Genomic DNA, 25,128 nt, shown 5'->3' with positions numbered 1-25,128 from the left:
TGTGTATGTATACAGCATCAGACAGCATAGAAACCCTGTGAAACCACACACACACACCCACACACATACACACACACATCTGAACAAACACGCTATTGCCTTATCACCCTGAAGAGTGCAGGCGTGCAAGTAGTCTGATGGATAATTCTGCCTGAGAACTGTGCCTGGGTGAGGCAGAAGACACATTTACACACACACACACCCACACACACACACACACACATGTACTCAGGGATCAATTATTCAACAGCAAATAGGCACTTAGAAAAGAGAGGAAACTTTTTTTAATGAAGCTTGTTTGCAATTTGGAGGCAATTAAGAATGGCCATTAATTTATGGTTGTCTATTTTCTTTTCCTTTTTTGGTATCATAGGGAGAGCTGAAGAAATTCTATTCTAACACACATACACACTCTTTATCTTACACATGAATGCACCCCTTCAAGTTATCCTTTTATCACATTTATCCTTATGACTATATCCCCACTCTGACACACACACACACACACACACACACACACACATGCACACCACAAAACATGCACACACACTCAGACACAGATTCAGCGTGTCAAACGCACTAGGCTGGTTTTAGAGCACTGATGGATGAAGAGGGTTATCTGCGGTTGCTGGTAAGACAAGATCACACAAACACACACACACACACACACACACACACACACACACACACACACACACACACACACACAAACACACACACACACACACTAAAACACTGACATATAATACACAAACAGAAATCAAGGGCAGCTCGTCATTAGGGGCAGAGTGAGAAAACATCCCTCCCATCATACATTTGTTTGTTTATGTTTTTTTTTCAGATCTCTATCCTTAAATCCTCTTGTCCCAGGGATGTGCGTTTGTGGAGAGGGTGGTCATGTGCTTTGTGCCGCGAGCGCAGGATAACTTCTGGGCTTAACCCCACGTGCCCTAGCAGAGCCAGAGCCTAAGCCATCTGTCTGTTTGTGCTCGCAGAGAGACAGAGAGAAGGGATGGAGATAGGGAGGGCAGAGAGAGAGAGCAACTGAGAGAGGAAGAGAGAAAGCTTTTTCCACACAAATTCACAGCCTCCACTATCCGCCAAGCACCAGCTGCATAGCAATGACAGTGATGCAGATAAAGGGGAAAAAATGAGAGAGAGAGAGAGAAAGAGAGGGAGAGAGAGAGAGAGGGAGGACAAAACATGCGCAACAGATGGAGGAGCCTGAGAATGGAGATCTCAAATGCATACAGCAGAGTCCAAGTCACAGGAACCAGGGCCACAGGTCCTGATACCGCCACAGACAAACAGTCCAGTTTTATACACTCGTTTCACAAACAAATACTACAGATGAGATGCCTTATGTCCAAGATGGACATTTTAACTGAATGCACTGAATTGAAAATATGGAGTTGTAAATCTACTGCTCAACCACTACTATGTTCTATAGGTATTCAGAAATGTAGTCCGAACATGTTTTTAGGCACAATAGAACTAGCGTCTTGCTTGTCCTCCGACCAAGATGTTTGCAGATAACATAGCACTCATATAAAAATGGTAGGTAGCTAACTATGCTAACTCTATACTTAGAGCTATACTGTCTAATATTACTTAAGTGATGTATACAATCAAACTGACCACAGATTTGACCAACATGTCTGAGGGACGGTGCATATACAACAGTATTTACTATGGGATCTGGAATTTCATATTCACTGCAGGAATTCCATTTCTGACAATATCACTTCACAACTGGGCCTTAGTAAGCTGCTCAAAGATATGAAATACAGACCACTGATGAAGTATTATATGTGTTTCCCACCATATGTAAATATAGGTATTAGGTGTTTAAATGGGATTTGTGTGTGTATACCTTTGTGGTCTGCATCAAAACATGTCTGGGGAATGGATTTCAACATCAATTCCACTAAAAGGGATTACTTACTAATACAGGCAACACCCATTTTAAGTTCACACGTTACTGTTGCTAAGACAGCTTGTGTAAAGGATCCTTCAAAGACAGCACTGGCAAAAAGATCATTACCACGGCAACAAAGCACCTGCAAACCTCTGTCATAGTCATTGCTATTGTTGTCTTTATCAGCACATATTAAAAAGCGCTGTGTCTTGCAGTGAGAGCAACCATGCCTGCCTCTCAAAGAAAAACGCCCTCTCAGTCCTTCTTTGGCACACCTCTGTCCCTCCCCTACATCCATAACAGCAGGGGCCTGGTTGCCACCTACCTTGCAAAGGCGCAGATCTCATTTGACTCCCCTGTATTGATTTCACATTTAGGGATTAATGCGGGACCTAATGGCCAATCAGGCTGAATAGCACCCTTCCTCACGCTGTGTTTGCCTTGCGCCTCCGGGAGGAAAACATCCGATCCATAATCAATGTGTTTTTGTTACGGCGCTTTTGCTGTTGTTTCTGGCACATTTTTTTCGCTTGTCTTAATTTCTTTTAGGATCCCCTCGTGCGACGTTTCTGTTCCTTTCTTCTTGTGGCAGTTTTAAGGGTTGCTCTGGCATTAGTAGGCAAAGCAGACATTAGCTGAAATATTAAAGTACTTTGATTTCTTATAAATAATGAAAGAGGATAAGATGATATTGCAATTCTGAAATATCTCATTTGCATCACACAGCCAATTGATGTGTGCATATTAATAGGAAGTGATGGACAGCCTGGGGAGAGAAGAACATTAGTGTTTTATTCTTTTATGTATATGATTTCTCCCCTCCTCTCAGACTTGTACTTTAATATAGTGATGTGGTGCCTGCTTCATGCATCCAGCACCCACGCAGGACTGCGCACTGCTGCCCTTCAGCAACGCTGTCTTCCATTCCATGTGGGAGTTATTCACAAAGCAACGTTACAGACAACACCCCTCCCTTCTCCTCCTCCTCCGCCTCCTCCACCTCCCTTTTCCTCCCTCCCCCTCCTTCTCCTACTGCCTCCTACTTCTACACAGATGAAGAACACCCCACCCTACCCGACCCCACCACCCCAGTATCTTTCCACCTCCACCCGTTTGGCCATCCAGCTCCTCTGTGTTATCGGAAGTGTCTGATCGTCCTTTGCACCCCCTGGTTTGATTTCTATGAATTTCTACCATCCCCCCCTCCAGACAGAGAGCTGGAACACCCCCCCCCCCCCCCCGCCCCATTCCCACCCCCACCCTTCCCAGCTTTCAGCCTCCTGATCGGCCATCAGTGCTGTGGGGTAGATAGGTTGAGCTCCACCCCCCCCCCCCTTCACCATACCCTCCCCAGCTTTCAGCCTCCTGATCGGCCATCAGTGCTGTGGGGTAGATAGGTTGAGCTCCACCCCCCCCCCCTTCACCATACCCTCCCCAGCTTTCAGCCTCCTGATCGGCCATCAGTGCTGTGGGGTAGATAGGTTGAGCTCCAAAGAGCACCCTTCTCTCTGATCACTGCTCCTCAGTGCAAGGATCATGTTCTTTTGATCTCCTCCCAGGGAAACCATCTCTGTGCTCTCCACTCTACCCCCCCCCCCTCTCTCCACTCTACCCCCCCCCCCCCCCCTCTCTCTCTCGCTCTCTCCTCTCCCTCCTGCTCCTTTGCTCTGGCCACTGGCTCTATGCCTAACTTGCACATAAACGACCATTTACCTAACCGTATTTCCCGTACGGCCGCGTTACTGCATTAGTGCCTCCCACCGTCCCACTTCTCTGTTTCACTTCTCTTAGTCTACCTCTGTGGTTCTCTGTTTCACTTCCCTCTGTGGCCCATAGCAAACAAAAGGGGGTAGTGCGTGAGTGCAGAAACTGCTTTGCATCATGTGTGAGCCAGGCCTGAGAATGGCAACCTCTGATCTCCTGCCGGTGAAAACAGATTGAAAAGAATTAAGCGATGCACATCCCATTATTCTGAAAGAACAGAAAAAAAATCTAGGCCATTGTATAATTAACTTCGGCTCACATACAGAAAAAAGAATAACAGAACCGAAAAAAAATTGCCTAAGTTGCCCCAAATTGGTTAGAGTACAGTGGCAGGCAGGCAGGCAGGGCCTGGAGAACAGGCTCTTTCAGCCCAGATAAGTCACAGTCTGTTTGTGTGTGCCTGCCGTTGCATGTGTGTGCGCGCGTGTGTGTGTATGAGCGTGCATGTGTGTGCGCGTGTGTGAGTATGAGCGTGCATGTGTATGTGTGTGTGTGTGTGTGTGTGTAGTGTGTGTGTGTATCTGAGTGTGTCTGTGTAGTGTGTAAGTGTGTGTTTGTTGGTGGAGTGACGCCTGCTTTGAGCTCCGGTGCCCCTTCTGCCCTTCTGTCTCGGACTCATTTCGTAAACAAACTGCCTCTCTCTCCCTTTATCCCCCGGTCACCACTCGCCCTGCACTAACCCCCCCCCCCCCCCCCCCAACCCCCTGCATGTGCCGTGCCACCATTGGAGGACAGGCTAGTCGCTCCTGCGGTCAGAGCCAGCACTGTGCCATGGAGGAGAGGTCACTCCACTCATTTCTCAAAGGGCCCATTAGAGAGGAGGGCCGCGGGGCGAACCGGCAAGCTGATTGTTTTGCTTCCGTCAACGTCTGTTATATCTGCAGCCAGCCAAAGCATACAGATGCCCTGTCTCGCGAATGCAAGAAGCACAATGCCACCCAGATGGCCCGATGACACTAGAAACGGCGCTCTGGCCCTGATCGGGCTCGGACTCGGCCAGATTCGTTCCACGGCAATAAGGCCAATCTCTTGCCCTTAGCAAGGGAGCCAGTTATACAACCATTCCCTGCACATGGGCGAGGCTATGGAGAGGATGAGCATCTCAATGAGAACTATGAAAGCAAAGTTGCAGTTTTTCACACGATGCTGAGGCCACATCACTGGTCTTGGAACATGTTGAGTCATTCACTTAACGTCAAAAGATAAACAATTTAATCTATGCCCTAATCCCACTACTAGAAACGTGCTAGCAAATACTGATTTTTTTCTCATGCTATCTCTATCCTCGCAAGCTTAAGGGTGACAGGGAACATGATTGACTCTGTTTCTCCTGGTTCCCAATCACGTGACAACGATTTCCTACACAGTGGAGATGCATGAATTGGTCAACAGTTGCAAAGTGACTTCTCTCGTAGTTACTGTACAAACTCGAGTGTGCCAGGAGATAATGATCGTTTCACGCAGCCGGGTGGCAGATGGACGAGTTGCGGAGAGTTACAGCGCGCTTGCATGTGCTAATCCTATAAACTTCCAGCACGCTTGGCCGTATAACCCATTTAAGGCTCGAAACCAAAGCCAGTCTAGCCAGTCGAGCCAGCCAAGCTGAGCGAAGCCAAGCGAAGCCCATCCCACTCCGGCCAACAGCCGCTTTGATCGAGAGGGCAGAGGAAAATGGAAACAACCCCAGAATTCATAGGTCGTCGTAGCGATCAGCCGGAAGGCATTAATTCAAAGCCCCGAATGGTTAGGTTCTCACCAAACATTTAATCTCTCTCCTCTGAGTCATATATTGGACCACGAAGAGGCTCGTCTCTGAAGGGCGATGATTAATACTGAGTCCGTCTCCAACGCCTCCTGGCCGTTCCCAAACGGGTGATGAACTGCCACATATCCCATCCTCCCATGGCTGGTCACCAATTCTCCTGAATATGTATAAAATGCCATAAAATTTCATGACAGTTTACCTATTCCCTCCACAGCGTGGCACTGACAGTGACGTTTGTCAAAGGGGGGATTACAGGGAAATATACAATCCTCACTTTGTAAGTCTCATAAAACATGCATTACTCTAGTACACGCTGACCATATGCGAGGCTCCACGCTGGCAGTAAATACTGGGACCAAATGGGCCCACAAGGAATATCATCCCCCTGTATGGAGAAAAAGCTGATGGTGCAGCAGGATCAAGCCATTAGCCTCCAGAACAATTACTGGAGTTGTGGTTTGTGAAAAGAGAAATGACAGTAAGGAAAACACGTATTTTTCTTTCGTTTTTTTTTGCCATCAGGTGCTGCTCCTTTGTGCTAGTTAATGAGTGTGTGCCATCACGTGCTTTATGCCATGGCGTGTGTGTGTGTGTGTGTGTGTGTGTGTGTGTGTGTGTGTGTGTGTGTGTGTGTGTGTGTGTGTGTGTGTGAGTGAGTGTGTGTGTGTGTGTGTGAGTGTGTGAGTGTGTGTGTGTTTGTGTGTGCGTGTGTGCGTGTGTGCGTGTGTGCGTGTGTGCGTGTGTGTGTGTGTGTGTGTGTGTGTGTGTGCGTGTCAGAGTGGGAGGGAAAGAGGGAGATCCATGCACTATATGTTTGCTCCAAATGAAATCATGGACCATTATTTTCGTGTTCTGAATCTAACCAGTAAGTTAAAATGTGCTAAAAGGTTTTTCTGTCATTTCGGAAGTCTTTCGCAACAGCCCTGTCTTCCCAGGCCCCCCCTGCACGCCACATCTAACCACACTGATGTCCCAGCATGCAATGTGTCACAAGCACTTCCCTTTCGAGTGACTGAGCACCTCCTCCTCCTCCTCCTGCTTTAAGCCAGTCCATAAGATCCCATGCATTCCCCTGCGCTTTAGATGGACAGCAGTGGAAAAAAAAAACGTCTCATAGTTAATAATCCACAGGTTCCCAAAGATTGGCAACCTCTGAAGGTCACGTAGACACGCCTGACAAAATTACTGGTCATCAAGGCAGCCAAACACAACAGCAAAGGGGAGGTGAATTGAGACGAATGCGCCGCACACTTATCCAATGCAGGCAGGGGGTCATTAAAAGGTCATTATGGTTTAATGGTCCTCATGACTGCACACCATGACAATCAGGCCAAAGCACCTGGAGGGGGTGGGAAAGGGAGTGGGAGGGGAGGGGAGGAGTGATAGAGAGAGAGAAAGAGAAAGAGAGAGAGAGAGTTGGAGTTCTCATCATGGAGGCTGCACGCAAGGGACAATGACGAGAGCCGCTGTCAGGAATGACACAAAGCCCTGACACAGAGGATTTTTCTTTCTGTTTCCCGGTAGTCTTGATTTATTTATTTGTTTACATAGCAGGAGGTAATTAGGCACGGGGAGGATGTATCAAACTTCAACAACAACAAAAAAGAGTTACAGAGAGAAAGAGAGGGATTGAGAAAGAGAGCAAACGAGAGACAGGGAGGGATTGAGCAAGAGAAAAAGAGAAAGGAGGGAGAGAGAGAGAGAGAGAGAGAGAAGGAGGAGGAGAGGAGAGAGGCAAAGGGAGCCATCAGCCCAACAATACATTAGCAGAAGCATTAAATGGCACCCAGCACCCAGCCTCTGGGATGGCTTACATCAAAGATATGCTAATACAAATAAACTATGTAACAACCCAGAGATGGTCCTGTCAAGAGCTGCCCCTAAAGATGCCTGTTCGAAGTAAACACAGCTGTGCTGGAAAAAACAGAGCTTTAAAACAACAAAGTGTAGCACTGAAGAAATATGGGACAACTATATGGTAATTTCACTCAAATAAGACATTGTTGTTATTTGAAAACATTTGTATTCATGGGTGTCTTTGCATTTAGTTTAGAAGACATCATTTAATATGAATGGCTATTGTTTGATGCATGATTGTCTAAAATGGCAGCCAGCCATCTATTTCCAGTCAGCTACCCTTGAAATATCTTTACTAGATGAAACGCCCAAACGTGGTGGCCAGACTACGAAATCACATTACGACTCCGTCTCTAGGCAAGGCAAGCCTCCCAGAATCCTTTCTGCATGTACATTACCTTTCTGTATGTAGATTAACTTTCTGACACTGGCTCTTCCATTGCCCCTCTTTCATCATCAAAGAAAAAAGACCTGTGCTCCCTGGCCTGGCCTTAAAGGAAAGGTGCCCAATCCCCTCTCTCTTGAAATTCATAATATCATAACCACACAACAGGAAATGTGTTGTTGTTAAGAGTGCGTATGGGGGTATAATGACAGAAAAGAGGCGTCTGAACTGTAATCATCCTCACTGAAAGAGGTAGATGGTCAGGCTGATCAGACTGATCTCCAATCAGGTTTTGTTGGGCCATACGGAGACGGCAACCTACTCAGGAGCAGATCTGGCATCGACCTGTTCCACAATCGCAAACTATATGGCCATAATTATGCATTCACCACAGCCCTATACAGTACGTACGCCTGAGCATGTTCATTAATCACGTTCATTTGTGTCGAGCAACACTGTCTGATTAGTATAGTTAATGAAATTGTATGTAGCTAATAAAATAGCAGATAACTCAATTTTGGAATATTCAGCTCTGAATATTTCATAAACTAGCAGATGGGAATATGAATGTCAGTTGAAGACTCTCTGGTCTCTCTGTTACAGAGGGAGTCTTCATGGTCAGTGAAAATGCCACGTCAGATGTGTCTTGCTTCCCCCTCTTTAATTGGTTTGATCTCTGTGCGTAACCAGTGTCACTGTGGGTAATTACCAGGTCATGCACAAATAAACCTCCTCTGAAGGATGGAGTGATCAATAACCCTGATATTTAAACACTGGCTCGTGCCAGCAGGGCCACCCACGGATCGGCACACAATCCAGAGCCGTGCTGAGAGCTGGGACCGACGCGCAGTCATCACTTCCACGTCTGATTGCTGTCTTGTTTAAGCCCCTTATTTAAGCCAGTGTCTCGGAGGAACAAGGCTACCCCTCCCTCCCATGTCATTCTTTCTCCACATGTCACTATTTCCACAATTGTGGGAGCTCTCTGTTACCTTGTGCTGAATCCATCCCCACCCCCACCCCCACCCATCCGCCCTCTGCCCTCCCCTCCATCCACCCCCACCCCTCCGACCTCCCCTCCATCCCTTTGCCACCTCATACTTTTTCCCCTCTGGAAGGGGGCTTGATGGATGTGTGGCAGGTGGGGGTGCAGCATCTGCAACCCCTAGCCACAGCTGTGTGCATGAGTGTGTGTGTGTGTGTGTTGTGAGTGCGTGTGTGTGTGTGTGTGTGTGTGTGTGTGTGTGTGTGTGTGTGTGTGTGTGTGTGTGTGTGTCTCTGTGTGTGCGTGTGTGTGTGAGTGTCTGTGTGTGTGTGTGTGTGTGTGTGTGTGTGTGTGTGTGTGTGTGTGTGTGTGTGTGTGTGTGTGTGTGTGTGTGTGTGTGTGAACAATAGTGTAGCAGGCAAGAGGTCATCTTTACAGGCGTCTCCCAAGGTGAAAATGACCAGGTGGCTGCATTTTCACTCTGCTCTACACGTTTACACCACATTGACACATCAACATGCTAACCATATGAGTTCAGGTGTTCTCCCCCACTCACTACCCCCCCCCCCCCCCTCTCTCTCTCTCTGGTTCTCTCTTTTTTTTTCCTACCTCCCACCTCTGTCTTTCTTCCTCCTCCCCTTTCTCTCTAAACCTCTTCACTCTACTTCAGTGCAATTTAACCTTCCTCACTCTCTAAGCAATTCAGTCTCTCTCTCTCTCTCTCTCTCTCTCTCTCTCTCTCTCCATCTCTCTCCCCCACCATCTCTTTTTTTACAAGTGCACAAAGCCAGCCATTGCATGTGACTGCATGGCCATTTAGCCCTCCGCTTTAGCCCCTCATTCTGCAGTCTGAAAGCACTGGCCCTCAATGCCAGCATTGACGAAGCACCAGGTTCATTAGTGTAAACAAACAGGCCGGGGAGAAGTAAAGGGCAACATCTATCTCAGCGCTCAAGATTCTTCTCCAGATAATCTCACAGAGCAAACACTGAGGCACCTCATTTCATCTGCACTCATGAGGGGCTGAAAGAGTCTTTACAGCAAGCAAGGCTGGTCTGAGTGCTTATACCATGAAAACACACGCTCCACATATCCTCATGGAAATACTGGCTCTCTGGAGACATTTGGCTGTATAAATAGTTCATTTCTCTAATAATTGCATGCCTTTTTCTTTGTCGTGTACAGACAGGATTCTACATATACTGCGCCATGTAAATGAATACATGTACTGTTGATTTTACAAATGAGCATGCAGTGGATTTTCATCTCTTGACGCATTTCAATTTTTCCCATGACTGCAAAGCATATATGTTTTAAATCATAAGAGACAAACAACCAAAATACCTGCACACAGCACAGATGATGGCAGCCTCATATTACTCTAACCGTACACCATTTTAGAACCACCACTATACCACAATCCTTACAGCATACAGACCAAAGCCACCAATCTGTCTCATTACACAGAGCTAGTGAGGGCCAGTGAGTCGCTCCAGTGGAGGACCTCAGGGAAGCCGTAAACAGTGAAGCGCCTGACGACCAAGCGTCCAAATCCACCAGACCGAGCCCTGAGGCTGGGACCACGGCTGCACAGATGCTTTCTCTCCTCGCTGCTGCTGCTGCTGCTGCTGCTGCTGTTCACATTTCAGGATTAGCGGCCTCCTACGCCGGCGAAGCAGCACGCACACAAAGCCCGCTAATGCAGCGTTCAACCACACAAGAGCAGAAAGCATGCGCCACAGGCCCCAGCTTTTCTTTTTTTCTTTTTGCATTGGAGCAAATCACAGGGTCCACCCCGACCTTCTGGAGGATCTGCCTTTTTCCGATTATATGAGAAAACCTGGGGGCACATGGAGGGACCCACTAATGACATGTTTGAGACATAATCAGACACTAAGCTACAGTGTCAGACACTGTATGTATTCAGTCTGCACTGTACACATACATCCACACAAATAATATGCTTAGCCAAGCCTGCGTTGGCCTCAGTTCATCCAATCCAGTCGCTGAAGCTAAGGTCAGCGACTGACTATTATAGAGAGAAAAGATTAAATGAATGAGAGAGATTCTACTTTTAGTATTTTTTGGCACCGGGGAGTGGGAGAACCATGGCAGACAATATGGCCCCCACCCCAGACTGTCCTCCCGTGCCAGTCAGAGCTAACAGGGTTTAGCCTTATGACCGTCACCCATTCGGTTTGGGATGGCTGGCTGGATCAAATGTCACTTAATCTCTGATTTTTAGCCTTATCTTCTAATCTCATTTTGTCTCGTATGCTTCGCACCACTGCTGTTCTCACAGGTGCGACAGACGCTTTTTAAGGCATAACAATATAATCCCAAATGCACATTGTTACAGTAATTACCATTTCATTACGGGAAAGTATAACCGTGGTGGCTATGACTCTGAGCACTGTACTGTCCAACATGCTGTGCTACTTAGATACAATCATGACATGGAGGTCATTCTTTGATGTGTTTATGCATAAACACAGGGGCTGTTCTCTTTTACTTGCCATGTATTGTGCCACAGACAACAATAAGAACTGTGGGATGAGAGAGGACGGGGGAGTCACGAGAGGGGGAGCTGTAAATCCGCCTGCTTTGTTGCAGACAAAGCCAGCTAAATAGCTTACGCACGAGTGTGCTGGGCTCCGTTTAAAGTGTCACATATCCTATCTTGCCTCAGTGTGTGAAAAGGCATATGTGTGTGTGTGTGGGCATTCATGTATGTGACTGTGTGTGTGCATATGTGCATGCCGCTGTGTGTATGTGCATGAGTGTGCCTGTGTCCATGCGTGTGTGTGTGTGTGTGTGTGTGTGTGTGTGTGTGTCCGTGTCTACGGCTGAGATTAAGGCCATGCTGTGAGTGTGGCCCTACCTGTTCATAGTAATCTCATAAGCGCACTGGAAAGCAACCCCAGGGCTTGTCCCCTCAAACCCAATCACCCGCAGAGCTCCAGCGCAGCCCAGGCCTTGCCTTATAAAGGCACACATCTGTGGCTCCAGCCTTCGGAAAATAGCATTTAGCAGCTTAGCGACGGCTTCCATGCAGAGAGCACGCCGACTGTGTTGTGCACTTTGAAGTGAAAGACTTGCATGTATAGCATAGCGGTGGCAAGAGGATCTTTAGGTATTTCAGTAGTTCAAGTACATCGAAGGCTGCTGCATACAAAAATGAAACCCTGACAACAGTAATTTAACTTGTTGTGTTGCTTGAGTTGTACTCATTATTTGCTCAATTCATGTCATTCAGACTGCATACTCTACATGTAGACCCAAACTGATGCAATTAGAAAACTATTATTATTATTATTATATAAAACATAAAATGAGATGATTTGTGTCAGAAAAGCCTGGGAATCAAAGGGAATAACCAACCCAGAACAAAAAGATTCTACCAAACAATACTTGCTATACAGAGCTGTTGTCTCTTAATCCCCCTGTGTGGATTGATTTCAGTTTCTCTGCTCCTCTCTTGGCCAGGTCATTCTTTTGAAAGCGACGTTAATCAGTTAAACGTGAGCCCCACAGCCACTTATACGGCTATTCAGTATGGTTTCTTTTTTAAGCGATACAAATGTGGTCACATTTTGTAAAAGCATACCCCTCTTCTGCCTGTTACGCTCCCACTTTAAAGCAGCGCTCGCAGGTCTCAGGGCTAGTCACTGTTAGGTGTGACAGAAGGGCTGTCAGATGAAGGCCTACTCAAACTCATCTACATAACATTACACTGCACAAAGCTGGAGGAAATAAAATGCTAATGTTCCTGACATTCATTACGAAAATCATTAATGAGATGTCAAATCACTAATACCTAATTAGAGGTGCATTATGAAAATCATGGGGGGAAAAATCACTGACGCGGAACATAGTAGGAACCACTTCCTTGCATTTCTATAAGCAGTTGGAAACCAAGGCGTGCGGCGAGCCCCCCAATCAGAATCACCCAATTAAACACACCTTGAAAAAGACGGGGGGGGGGGAAACACACACAGGTCTGCATGTGATGCCGGTGAGGTGTGGTGATTTGTATTCCATGCAACACGCATGTCGGATAAAAACACCATCACACTGTGGCAGTAATTCTTCTTGATTCCTCTCCTGTAATAGCCTTGGTGGACTCTCGGCCCCGCATTCTCCCCCCTGCTTTGGCGCCTCTGGCTATTTATACATCGCAGTGGTGGGCAACACTTAATTGTTTACATGCAATAAAAATGTGATGGTATGGGAGGCATGACTTTCCTATGTCATAGAGCACAGGCTCGCTGAATGGATGGGCATCAAATGGAACGATTCAATTATCCAGGCACTGGGGAATATAAAGAGGGCCTATATGAACATTCTCTGCATGACCAAAGCAGAGGCACGTGCAAGATGAGATTTAATTCATGCTCACAACGGAGGGAAAATAACAATACATTAGTAAAATATTGTAATAAAAAAAACACACAAGCTCAACATACTCAAACAAAGCCCATCTCCCTCAGGAGGTCAATTAATGAATGAACGAAGATGCCCTTAAGCCTGCATTGGTTTGATGGAATCCATATGCATCAGCTGAGTGCTTCGAGCTGTCTTGGGCTCTCATGTGTTTTGCGGATACAACAACACGTGCAATTCAAACTCAGCCTTCTTCCCTGCCTCATAGCTCCCGCCTGTGCACCTTTGGGCCTCGCAGATCCATACATGTCTCAAAGTCTAGCTGCATAAGCTTTGGATGCACTGTATGATCCAGTGGCCCTGCAGTGAAAAGAAAGCAATTTACACATTTCTTTACCACTCCTTTCCCCTTTCAAAACCCTGCTGGGAATCGGGTCTGTGATGGAGAACAAAAAAACCTACTCCTCCGCTTCAGAGCTAACTTTGCCAACACAGACTCCTGACGTCTCTATTTTGCCCTAGCATGGGGTCAAGGGTGCCATCCCCTGCACATTGCTGTACAAGCTCTGTGGTCCTCCCCGAATGGAGGAGACGATTCCTCTCATAGCTGACACTTTTATCCAGTTTTGCACCAGCAGGGTGGCGAGATCCAAGCAAGCCCCGTCTGCCTGTGTGGCAGCTCATTATCACTGACGAACACCCCCTGAAGTCACTCGCTCACACACACACACACCCCCTCCCCCTTCCAATACCACAAAACCTCAGGATTTGTGTTTTTTTTTCACACACAAGCCTTGCAGTGACATGTTGACATCCTCAGTCCTCACCTCCATTAGAGCATTTCTCTCTCTCTCTCTCTCTCTCTCTCTCTCCCTCTCTCTCTCCCTCTCTCTCTCTATCTCTCTCTCTCTCTCTCTCTCTCTCTCTCTCTCTCTCTTTCTCTCCCTCTCTGAGGGTTGGTGCTTAGGGTGTCTGGATGCAGCATGACACTGCAAACCTGAGGCAGAGCAGGTCCACATGGACATAATACTGTAGGCCTACAGGCAGTGTGGGTGTGTGGGTGTGTGTGTGTGTGTGTGTGGGGGGGGGGGGGTTGTGTGTGTGCTTTTCTGGTATTTTCTTTTTTTAGGGATAGGGGGTTGGAAGGCACTGGGAACAGACTCCTCTGAGTCATGATTTCTCTTCACACACGCCCTGTCCTGCTGATGTGATGTTCTCTACACACACGCCCTCTCCTGCTGATGTGATGTTCTCTACACACACGCCCTGTCCAGCTGATGTGATGTCCCACCACACTGACCGTTGCGGTGTCAGGGCTGTTTTACACACAGCAGTTTGGCCTGAGAAAAATACATAAATAAATAAATAATAAAAACCTCACGCAATGGAATCATGTTTCATCCCTAATAATCCATGAGTCAAACACAGAGCTGACTGAACTCCTCATCCCAGCAGCAAAAGAACTGTAACATTTGACAGCATGTTTTGTCTTCGGTCTGTATGACCTCAATGTGAAACGATTTCAGTTCATGAAGTATTGCTCAGTGGTTCATGTCGCTTCACACCGAGCTTCTGATTTTGGTGACAAGAACATATTACTCCAGCTCCACTCATTGATCGTTAGTGTTGAACACAACTGACCGAAGTAGAAAATCATAAATTGGTACATTTGTGTGACCTACTTGATTTTGACCCACATTGCCTATTAGAAACAGGACTATTAAGGAGGACTGTTGAGAGCCTAGGGGATCGTCATGGTGATCATCATTGGCAATACAAATACATAAACAGAGGTAAAAATTTCCTGTGTATATCATGGGTACACTGATATCTGTGAGTATTATGTGGCGTGGGTTGCATAAGACAAATTCCCAGCTTAATAGCTGCTGGCCACAAAATAACCCACTGTAAAACATGTATGATCTCAGAAAGGAAAGGAAAAATACATAATGATTTTAAAAAAAAACACACACACAGCTGGCACGGATGCTTACTTTGCTGTGGTTATAGCCATGATTCACTTTTTTTGCTGGTTGACGTAATCAGACCAACATCATACCTGAAAACATGGTGCCCAAATTACAGAAGCCTTCTCATTGAGTCTGATTGTTTAAATGTATCACTACACTGCATAGTACTTATGAAATATGTAGTCTATGTAATCTCAAGATTTAATAGCCAGACCATATAGAAATACCACATCCACTTAGTTATATCAGTGTTTAATAGGGGAAACTTATGGGAGACTTACTAGTGTTATATTACTAGTATTGCTAATAGAAAATCATACTGGGGTTGTCATAGCATCACACAAGAAAACACACAAATAGGCCAGTCGCCCCACCACCCGCCCACCGTTTCGTTTCTACGCACTCTTCAGCTGTCTCTCTTTTCTTCTGGGAGCGCTATGCTCCTCATGTTCTCTGCTGCGGCAGCTGTTCCGTGTGCCACTGCTGCGGCTTTATTTTCAGAGCTCCCTCACCACTGATATAAAACCTAAAAAGAAAGCCTGCGATGGTAGCGAGTCGGGCGCTGGCTTTATATAAGAAGCCCAGCCCACGGAAGCCGAGGGAATGAGGCGTGAATCGAGGAGCTATCCGTGGTGCTGACTCTGTCTCCGGGCAGAAATATACTGTCCGCGGCGCTGAATTTCACAGCGGCACAACAGTGCACAAAAGACAACTGCACTTGGAGCGTCTCACTCGCATCCTCTTTAGAAAACTTTCATTGCTAATTAGATGCCACCGTTTTCAGCTCAAGAGCGCAAGCTCACACTCCCAGTAGTGCGAATGAACTAAAATACAACCATAGTCCAGCATTCTATGCATTTGGATACCCATATAAATGCAGAGTGCAAGGAAAACTGACCCCGTCTAACATTCCCCATGTGTAAACAAAGCGACGTTAAGTTACACCCTCTCAGCGGCGGGGTCTGTTGTTCCCTTAAGTGGTCATGAGCGGGGACGGCGCCCATTAGTATTTTGTCAACCAAATCTGTCAACAGGCACAGCTGTCACAACTGTGACATGGTGCCAACAAAGCGCATTAGAAAACATGTGTGAGGAGTCCTGCCATCCAAGTGTCTAAAGTTGGGTCAAATTCGTTTATTCTCATAGGCACAGAAGGCCACCTCATTTACTCTGTTATCAGGTTTGATTGAATCTCAGAGAGAGCACCAAGCAATCTGTAATGCAGCAACTGCCCTCGACTTTGCAAAAAGGGAAAAAAAAGACTATTTACACCTTCGTGGTTTTGCCAAACACTCAAGAAGGGGTGTGGTAATGTCAAAAGATCATTTTCATTTCCTTTGGCTCGGGCGCCCGACTCAACCCGAGACATAATCACGCGAACAGCGGGTGATCTCGTGCGTGTCCTCTCGGACACCTTGGCTCAAGCTTGTAATGTCATAGGGGTAAGCTTAGCAAGTGTAATTAAACAAGTCTCAAGGACCCTGCGTTCTGCCGCCATGTCCAGCCGGCGAAAGCTGTCAGAGGGACAGACGTCTGAGGGAAGTAAAGACAGACAGCCGTCTTTGTTTATGTCCTATCTTTTTTTTTTCATAAAAGCTATTTGATGCGCCATTGACAGTCGTCGTTTGCACTCACTTCAATTCGGCCTTAATAGTGTTGTCCTGTCTGCGTACCAAAAACTGCGGCTCCCACCCCCGCCCTTGTTCCCTCCACAGACACTGCCCATCTCTTCACAACTGCAGCGCGGAGCATAAATTGAATTATAGCACCACCAGCCAGCGGAAGCGGTCCTGCAGCTTAGTTAGCCAAGTGTTCCGTAGGAGAACGACAAGCACGGAATGTCTCCGCTGAGTTTTCCCCTATAATATAATAAGCTGTGTAGCCTACACCCTATGTGTTATTGGCCTATTATCAATGATAACGTTAAAGGGTATAAGCGCCAAACCACTTCTAAGAAGCAATCCTTCAACAGCTTTGGAGTCATCGTCCTGCTGGCTGTTGAAATATTAGTATTTGAGTATGGTGTGATCTGTGACATGCCTCACGTCACTGTTAAGGGTGTATTTTTAAGATTTCATTTTTTTTTTTTAAATAACCTACTTCAACCAGTTTTTTTTTCTCTTGACAAACGACCCAATGTATATCGTTGCCCTGCATTTGATTGACTTCTGCTGGTGTTTGATCCACTTACAAAGGCACCTTTATTTCGGATGTTGTAGTGCTTTCATGCTAGGATGGGTAGAGGCGTTAAACCTTCAAAATGAACATTACGCATACCGAACAGAAGCTAGTGTATTTTATAAAGTTATACAAAATTATTGCGTTTTTTTCTTAGAGTCTCAAAAGGTTGTTCTAAAAAAAGGTATCAGCACTTTGTGCCGTTGCATACTGTAGTCTATACCAATCATTGTATCCACAAAGTATTAATGTGGCTTTCATCTTGCCCAACCTCTTCTAATGCATAAAGAAATTCAGCAACTCTTGAGAATATCTAACATGGAACATAACTGTCCATTAATTGCCCCATTAAGATGGTTGCTAGAACTATTCTACAATATTTTCAAATCACCAAGTGATACAATAGCGGTAATACGATTTCTGGGACCAACTTATTTTTTATCAGTCCCGTTTTAAAGTAGGCAAAGACAGGACGACGCCTGAATCCTCTATGGTCGTTTGAACCTATGCCAAGGCGGAAGGCACACTTCTAGCACGCTTTTTTGCAGGTTACGCCTATCACAAATACACTTGGTTGAAGACAATAATGAGAGAAATCACTGTATACTCGACGAACCAGCCTCACAATGTGAAGAAACAAAGGGTTGTCTATGTTAACCCACCACCAGCACCAGCATCAGCACACAAACACACGCACACACACACAGCCGCGCGCGCACAGACTCATACAACCATCACAAGGATAATTTATAGCCCCCCCCCCCCCCCTGACCAACACCACCTCCTTGGACAGCATCAGAAGCAAACCACAAAAAAATCACCCACAGAATACAGAGGCACAACGGCACACATAATTACTGAATTAAACTGAATATTACGAGTTATCCTGTTACTCACAGTTTTGGAATGAGGAAAAATCCCCAGACTTAAACAATGCATTTAGTCTATGCTGCAAGGAATAATCGATCTACATTCATACTGAAAGCTATTTTGAACACGTTACGACCTTGTAACGTACCTGGGGTGCAGGTTAGACTATTCCCACCCAGTTTTCTAAAGGAACATTCTGTTTTCGGGCTGCCAGTAGCGATACGCTTTGCATTCTATTTCTCCCATATATGTTTTTCATGTCGGTCGTACATACAACAGAACCCTACAACACTACACCATGAAATAGCAATATATAACACTTTAACGTCAAAAGTTTACCTTCAAGAAGGAACGCCAGCCCTGCTCAGAAAACCGAGGACCAGGGGAATCGAATCTTCTCACATCTCGTGTTTTCCCATATTACTCTTCTGCTTTGCCCCATTAGATTTCGATTAAATCATTTCGATGCAAGGTGCGCTCGATTTCATTCCATATAACTCTGCCAAGCCTGTGTAGCCCATATCCCCCTCCGCGTGCATGCGATATGCCATTCGTTTGTATTCTTTAAGACCTCAGAATCCACTCCTATTCGTTCTCTTCTTCCTCTTCGTTTCCCTTGCTCCGGTAAAAAATCCAAATACGCCAACTCTGAGACAGTTCAAATTCCTACGCAGTTCGCCAGATCCCCGTTAGGATAAAAGCGCGCCTGTGTTGCCCATTGAAATGCTGAAGATCGTTCCATTCTCCGGCCGCCCGTCGACGTGCCTCGCAAGACTGGATGCTTTGCTCCTCGTTAAAAACGGCTTGCTCTATTTAGTTGAACGGCCGCAGTTTGCAAATAAGAGCGACCGAGTAGCCGAGATGGGAGACTCAGATCAAATCTTCGCAGGGAGACCTTCGCAGCGCGGCACCTTGCTAGTATACTTCCCGTCGCTCTGCTTCAACGCCGAGTTAATCCAGAGAATGAGTGCGCTGTGCGCTTGCCCTCCATCCAAGTCATTGAAAAGGCTGCTCCCACGTCCTCCTCTGACAGTCTCCTCGTTCCAACCTAGCTCAGTGAATAGACAATATTTGTGCACCTTTAAGAAGTTGTTCTTGATGGCAATTTAAAATTAAAGGAGTTTTATGATAGTAATGACGGTAATGATGTTCCAGCATAAAATCACTGCATGCGGTCTTTAGCCATTGTGGATATATTATGGAAATCCTTTACCAGTGCAAATAGTGGGTCAGGCAACCCTCCACCGTTCAAAACGTTTTATCAAAGTAAAGAGACGCACCAATACCCGGGATATGCAGTAGATTCTCTCATCTACCTCCGCGACTGGAAACATAGGAGGAAGTCATCGCCGATTGGCTGAGACTGACGTTCGCTCTCATCGATGTCTGTCATTCTGCGAGTCGCACTGAGAAGTACTGTGGGCTCAGCCTTTGCAGGCATACGGGACTCTCCTGCACTGAAGACAAGCCAGAGGAGAGCACAAGGCGGGACTACCCTATCATTACACGCCACAATGAATAGGAAAGAAACATGCTATCCCCGATAAAGACTCCAAATGGGTTGCAACTTTCATAGTTAAGTATACGTCAGCGAGTTGCGTTAAGGTCGGCACAACCGAAATACGAAGTTTGTGTAGCCATCAATAATTTCATGTTGACAACTAGGAAAAATAAAGCAGGCGTAAGCGAGATTTTCTTTTGCAAAATGTAAGGTAAACAGTGTGCAGGGTCGGAAAGCTATATTAGGAAAAGTAGCATTCCGAGAAAAATATTTAACTTGAACCATTCGGATTTCTGTAAATGGCGTGTCAATGTTCACTACGTCCCGGCTGCAGTAGCAAATCAGGAAACTTTTGCAAGCAGACGCTGCCTGACCATAATTTGCACGTGCACGGTACATTTAACGGAGAGATGTAAGCGTTGCGGAAGTTAGCACGAAATGCTACCTTTGCTTGCAGAACCTATTACAAGCAAAGCCTAAAGTGTCTGAGGAGGCAGTGTTAAGCTACCCGGCTCTTAAAAGTGTCCTGTGAACGTTAACGTCATATCAACTTGTATAAATTGGGAAACACCGACTCTTACTATATACTTCAAAGGCGAAAAATCTGCTGTTGACGTCGGTTACTAAATATGACTTTGAATATGATAACAAATGAGCTCATCGTTCTTGTACAATGAAGTGCAATCGATGTAAGCTATTGATCGGTTCCCTGGACAATTTGCTCATCCACCAATAATCATGAATGTGTAAGATGCCATTAACTGGATTTTCTATAGTGATGAGGCAATGCAAGTCTGGTAAATCAGCACTTTGACCGGAACACTTATTATTTAGTCAGAAACAGTGGGGGCTCCATTAAACTTGTTCGCGGTAACTACCCATATATATAAGACAAATTGACTCAATGTTGATGTTCGTGATACTGAACACTATATGACAGTGGGAAACAGCGTCCAGCGTCACCCGGTAGTGATAGAATCAGGACCATGGACAGCTCCTGGTGTCGCCATGGCTTTACGCCACAGCGCTCCCCCCACTTCATCAGGCGTGTAGCAATCTGGAAATGGAGTTTTGTGTGGGTCTGGTAAATTGGAGAGTTGCTGGGTAGATAATACTACATACTATGTTATGCTATCTATTAAAGCTCGATTTAACCTCTTGGAATGCAGCAATTAATGACACCTGCGGTTCCGAGGTAGTTCTGAAGTACACCCCGTGAACTCCAAGTAAACGTCAACAAAAAATCTAAACAGCATGAACATACATTACAAATTATACCGTGCATTTCATTATTAAGAAGCATATAACGTGTTTCCCAACAATCTCGCAATCTTCGCCTGCTTATAATGAAAAACGCGTTTTTCTCTCTTGTCCAATCATGTCTCATTAGGGGGGGGGGATTCTCTACATCAGTGAGAGCGTGCGGTGAGGCAGGCCCTGGTTGGCAGTTGGCATTCACAAATTCAAACTAGATGCATTTTCGCTGTTATTCGGGAGCAGCACAGGATCGCTAAAAGTCAAAAAGTCAGACACGAGAATGAAAGCAAAGGAGTGCACAGAAAAATACGGCAGAACTCCACTCCACAACACAACCACAACACAACTCCTATACGACAACAATGACTGAGCAACAGCCTTCTGTGATTGGCCCCCAATAAATAACCTAGGTGGATTACAAGAGACCTTCTAGAAAGAAATTAGCCACTTTCAGCAAGCCACTCACATTACTTAGCAAACTTACAATGTGACCTCATTGGCGTAATTAGTTTAAACATCATGTAGCCCTATAAAGAATATTCAGATTGGAACTCCATTGATTTGAAAGTGGACCACTGAATTTTCTGCCGATTAGCCTTGATTGGCTTTGCGCGTTGGTAGACTACTTTTGCCTAAACGCGCATACCGTAAGCAGTGCTAGTGCCAATGAATGGTTGAATTTGGTCCAGTGTTGAGTTAGGACGCTATAACCGGCTACTGCAAAACGCCTATAGTCCCATGGAGCGTCAAAGTAAACCGTTTGTTTTCGCCACTGAAAGGCTCATAATATTATAAGTGTCTGACAACATGGAAAGGATCCTTACAGAGACAGGACTGTCTGTTTACTTTAATAACTGTAAAGAAACTGAAGGGAATTGCTGTTTCTACCATTTCTGTAGTTCAGGTTTTAGTTTCTGTTTCTGTGGAAAACTACTGTCATTTTTCTACAATTTCTTTACAGTTACTGAGGTCCCAAAAAGGACCCAAAAAGATCTAAAAATAGGGCTCAGGTAGAAAAATCCCGAAGTTTCCCTTTAAAACAGTAATGAAGAAAGCAGAGCCTCTTGCCATTGAAACGAAGTGAGCTTGTGAGCCATGGTGATTTTCTCTCAGAAGGTTATGGACTTTTAAGATAAAATCATATCACAGCAATATATCACCATATACTTAGATACTATACATTTGTATGTGTTTAAAAAAAAAAATAGTTGTATAGGCTAGTTATGGATTAGTCTACATGGTGTCTACACTGACCGCAAGGCATTGCTCTACATCATGTAAACAATGTGCATTCCCAAACTCACATTAGCATCAAGCTGTTTGACAAGCTGACAAGCCCATAATCCCAAATGTCCCAGGCAAGTGGGGAAGATACCGTAATGCCTTGTTAAAATCCACTTAAAGTAGCATTATGCAACAATTTTACCTTAAAAGAACAGCTTCACACAAAACCTACTCCAGTAACCCCTCCTACATTTCATAGTCTTTGAGCTATAATACTGTATCATTAATTTATATGGCATGTTAAAGTACTTTACATCTCATATCTCACAAATATAACCTTTCCGTTTCCATCCTCCATAAAGAATTGACTCTGCTCTCGTGAAGACATGCTCAAGAGAAATGAGAAGACAGACATGAAAAGTAGCCGGGGAGGAGGAAAGTGATCAATGAGCTGAATTATTTACGTGATCATGATGTCCACCATTTCCCTTTCACATTCCACCATCTTCATCTGCGGTTCTTTCTCTGCTGAGTGATGAAGAGACAAACATGGTTAAACACAGTTATGCTTGATGTAATTGTGTGAGAAAAATAATCATGCCTCTCACTAGTTAATGATGCATTATTATGAACAGAATAGAGAAGCAGTGTTTTATATGATCACAAAGTGTGTAGCACATGTTTGAGATATAATTTGGTTTAAACGGAGGACGTATGTGACTTGAAAAGTGTAAAACAAATACTGTTCAGGTCATTTTGATTAAGGATTGATGATTTAACCTGTCCATCCCCTGTGTGGTTCATTACTTTGATTTTATCTGACTTTATCAATTATCATGGCTGTGGAAGTCTACAGTCATTAATTTTCCTTCCCTTACAGACTTGACTAAACATTGGCTCTTGATATTCTCCAGGGCCTCTCGAGCCTAAAGGATTCTGCTTTTAAACTCGCTCATCAAGCAGGAGAATTTTTTTTGCTTTTTGGAATGTGCACAAGTGATATCAAAGCAGAAAGGCTGCTCTGAAAATGACATTTCAGAAAATGGCTCTTATGTCTTTCAGTAGGTTTTGAAGTGGATAATGATGTAGAGCTCCCGTAAAATAAAAAGACTCTGAGTGCGGTTGGCCTCGAATACAAAATATGAAAACACTGCAGATATTTTTCATATAAACTACAATATCCTTCCCAATAGCGTTTAACAGCAGTCATGGTTAAGTATCCATGGCTTTAAAATATAATTTTCAAGGACTGAAATTGGACAGGATCTCTTAATAAATGTGTTGCTGTTTTTTTATTTGCTTTCATTTGCATTGCCTCATGTTTGACTTTGCACTTCCCCTTGCCCAGCATTTAGTTTAACTGAGTTATTTTGTTGTTGTTGTTGTTGTTATTGATGATGATGATGATTATATTATGATGGTGATGCTGTGTGTTTTATTGTCACACTCATGTGTTCCTGTCACACAACTACCGTTTATTCTCTATATGAGTGTTGACTTTCTTGAGACTGGCAGGTTCCTGCCTTCTTCTGTCTCATAGAGCTTATTTAGTCTCCTCCGTGGTTTACTCAGTCAAGCCATTTGTATGTGGGTCTGCATCTGGAGGGTGGTAATTGTTTGATGGAGACTAAGTAGCCATCATTTCACTTACACCAAATGGATTAAATCACTGAGACATGCTCGTCTGTCACCCATGTTGGATAGTTACCTTGGTAACCTTACACAAGTCACAATTTGTATTAAAAGCATCTCTCTGTAGCTATGAAAAACAATATTTCATCACGTAAGAGATTATGGCCAGATGCTGAAGGAAGAATATGCTGTTTTAATTTTCTAAAATCTTTTGTAACAACTCCAACAGAATTTGTAACAAGATAATACAAAATACACTAAAACCAAATACATTTTGTAATGGAATATTGGATGTAATGGAGGGAAATATGGCTTTGGTGCTGCCCCTGTGACCTAAACGTCAGTGGAGTAGCACGGCGTAAATACTTCAAATACTTTTCCACACTACTCTAGAACCACCACCCTGGGATATAAAAGGCATGTGGGGGTTGCATTGATGTCCTCAGTGATGCCTATAGATGAGATGGCCTGTCTGTGAATGATCATATGATATGCTACTCATGTCCCCCCACTTCACCACGAGGTGCCTAATGTCCAGCTTTGAACTCGCCCGGCAATGAAAGCGTTAATAGCACCGCCACTGTGGGCATCCTGCCGCTAGCATTTCCCACTCGCTCAGTAGAGGATTCCCCAGGCTCCGACCCTCTAATAACACGTCTCAACCCAGGAGAGAGAGAGAGAGAGAGAGATGTGAAACTCACTCTGACCCGTCATGGCTGCCGATAGCCGTTCCAGGAATGCTGAGGAGCCGCAAGACAGCAGGTCATGAGCCTTCTGATTGAAGTGTTTTCAGCTCAATGTCACACGGAGGCCATTTTGTCCCAATTTTTTTCCTCTGTCTTTGTCTCTCTCTCCTTCTTTCTCTCTCTCAACATGCAGTTTATTTTCCTCACACCTGCTGGTAATCCGCTGCGCTCTCCTTTGCCTGCTGAGAGTAGCCGGGCAGAAACCTGCGCCAAGAGATATAATCACACCATCTCTCCTGACACCTAGCCGCGTCCCTGCCACCAGGGGAATAAAATTCCTCCAAAAAAAAGAAAGAAAGAAAAGCCAATGCAGAAAAATAGACTCCCAGTTATATTCCTCTGGCACAAATAGTTGCTTTCCTTCAGTCATCTCCTGCAGAGGACAGCTAAGGGTGTCTCTTCTCTTTTTCCTTGGGTTGAAGTATTCTGCCTTGCGTATATATATATATATATATATATGAATGCTCAGCTATTTGCAGGGGTGCAGTGAGGTCAAATCCTTGCAGTCCCACTGCTAATTCTCCCCGTACCCCCGAGGACAAAGATCCTGACCTGCCTGTGTTTGAGTTTGTGGCTGGAGATTAGTCCTGCTCTTAGTGTTTTCATGCACCATTAAAGCCCAAAAGCTGGAGCACAGACAAGTTTGCTGAAGCAGAGGGCTGGGGGGGAAACATCTGTTTACAAGGAGATGCT

General features: G+C 45.1%; 1 protein-coding gene across 1 annotated transcript in view; it reads right to left on the bottom strand.

The window, feature by feature from the left end:
- lrfn5a (leucine rich repeat and fibronectin type III domain containing 5a) overlaps positions 1-19,836 on the bottom strand; it is a 41,695-nt gene extending 21,859 nt beyond the window's left edge. The window contains exon 1 of the mRNA XM_031580373.2: positions 18,415-19,836. The gene's annotated coding sequence lies outside the window, so the exon portion shown is untranslated. The remainder of the gene's footprint in view (positions 1-18,414) is intronic.
- Between the last annotated feature and the right edge of the window lie 5,292 nt (positions 19,837-25,128).

The sequence above is a fragment of the Clupea harengus genome, chromosome 14, assembly GCF_900700415.2.
Source record: "Clupea harengus chromosome 14, Ch_v2.0.2, whole genome shotgun sequence".
Classification (NCBI taxonomy): domain Eukaryota; kingdom Metazoa; phylum Chordata; class Actinopteri; order Clupeiformes; family Clupeidae; genus Clupea; species Clupea harengus.
Note: the sequence above shows the minus strand (reverse complement) of the source record. Positions and strands in the feature narration are given on the sequence as shown.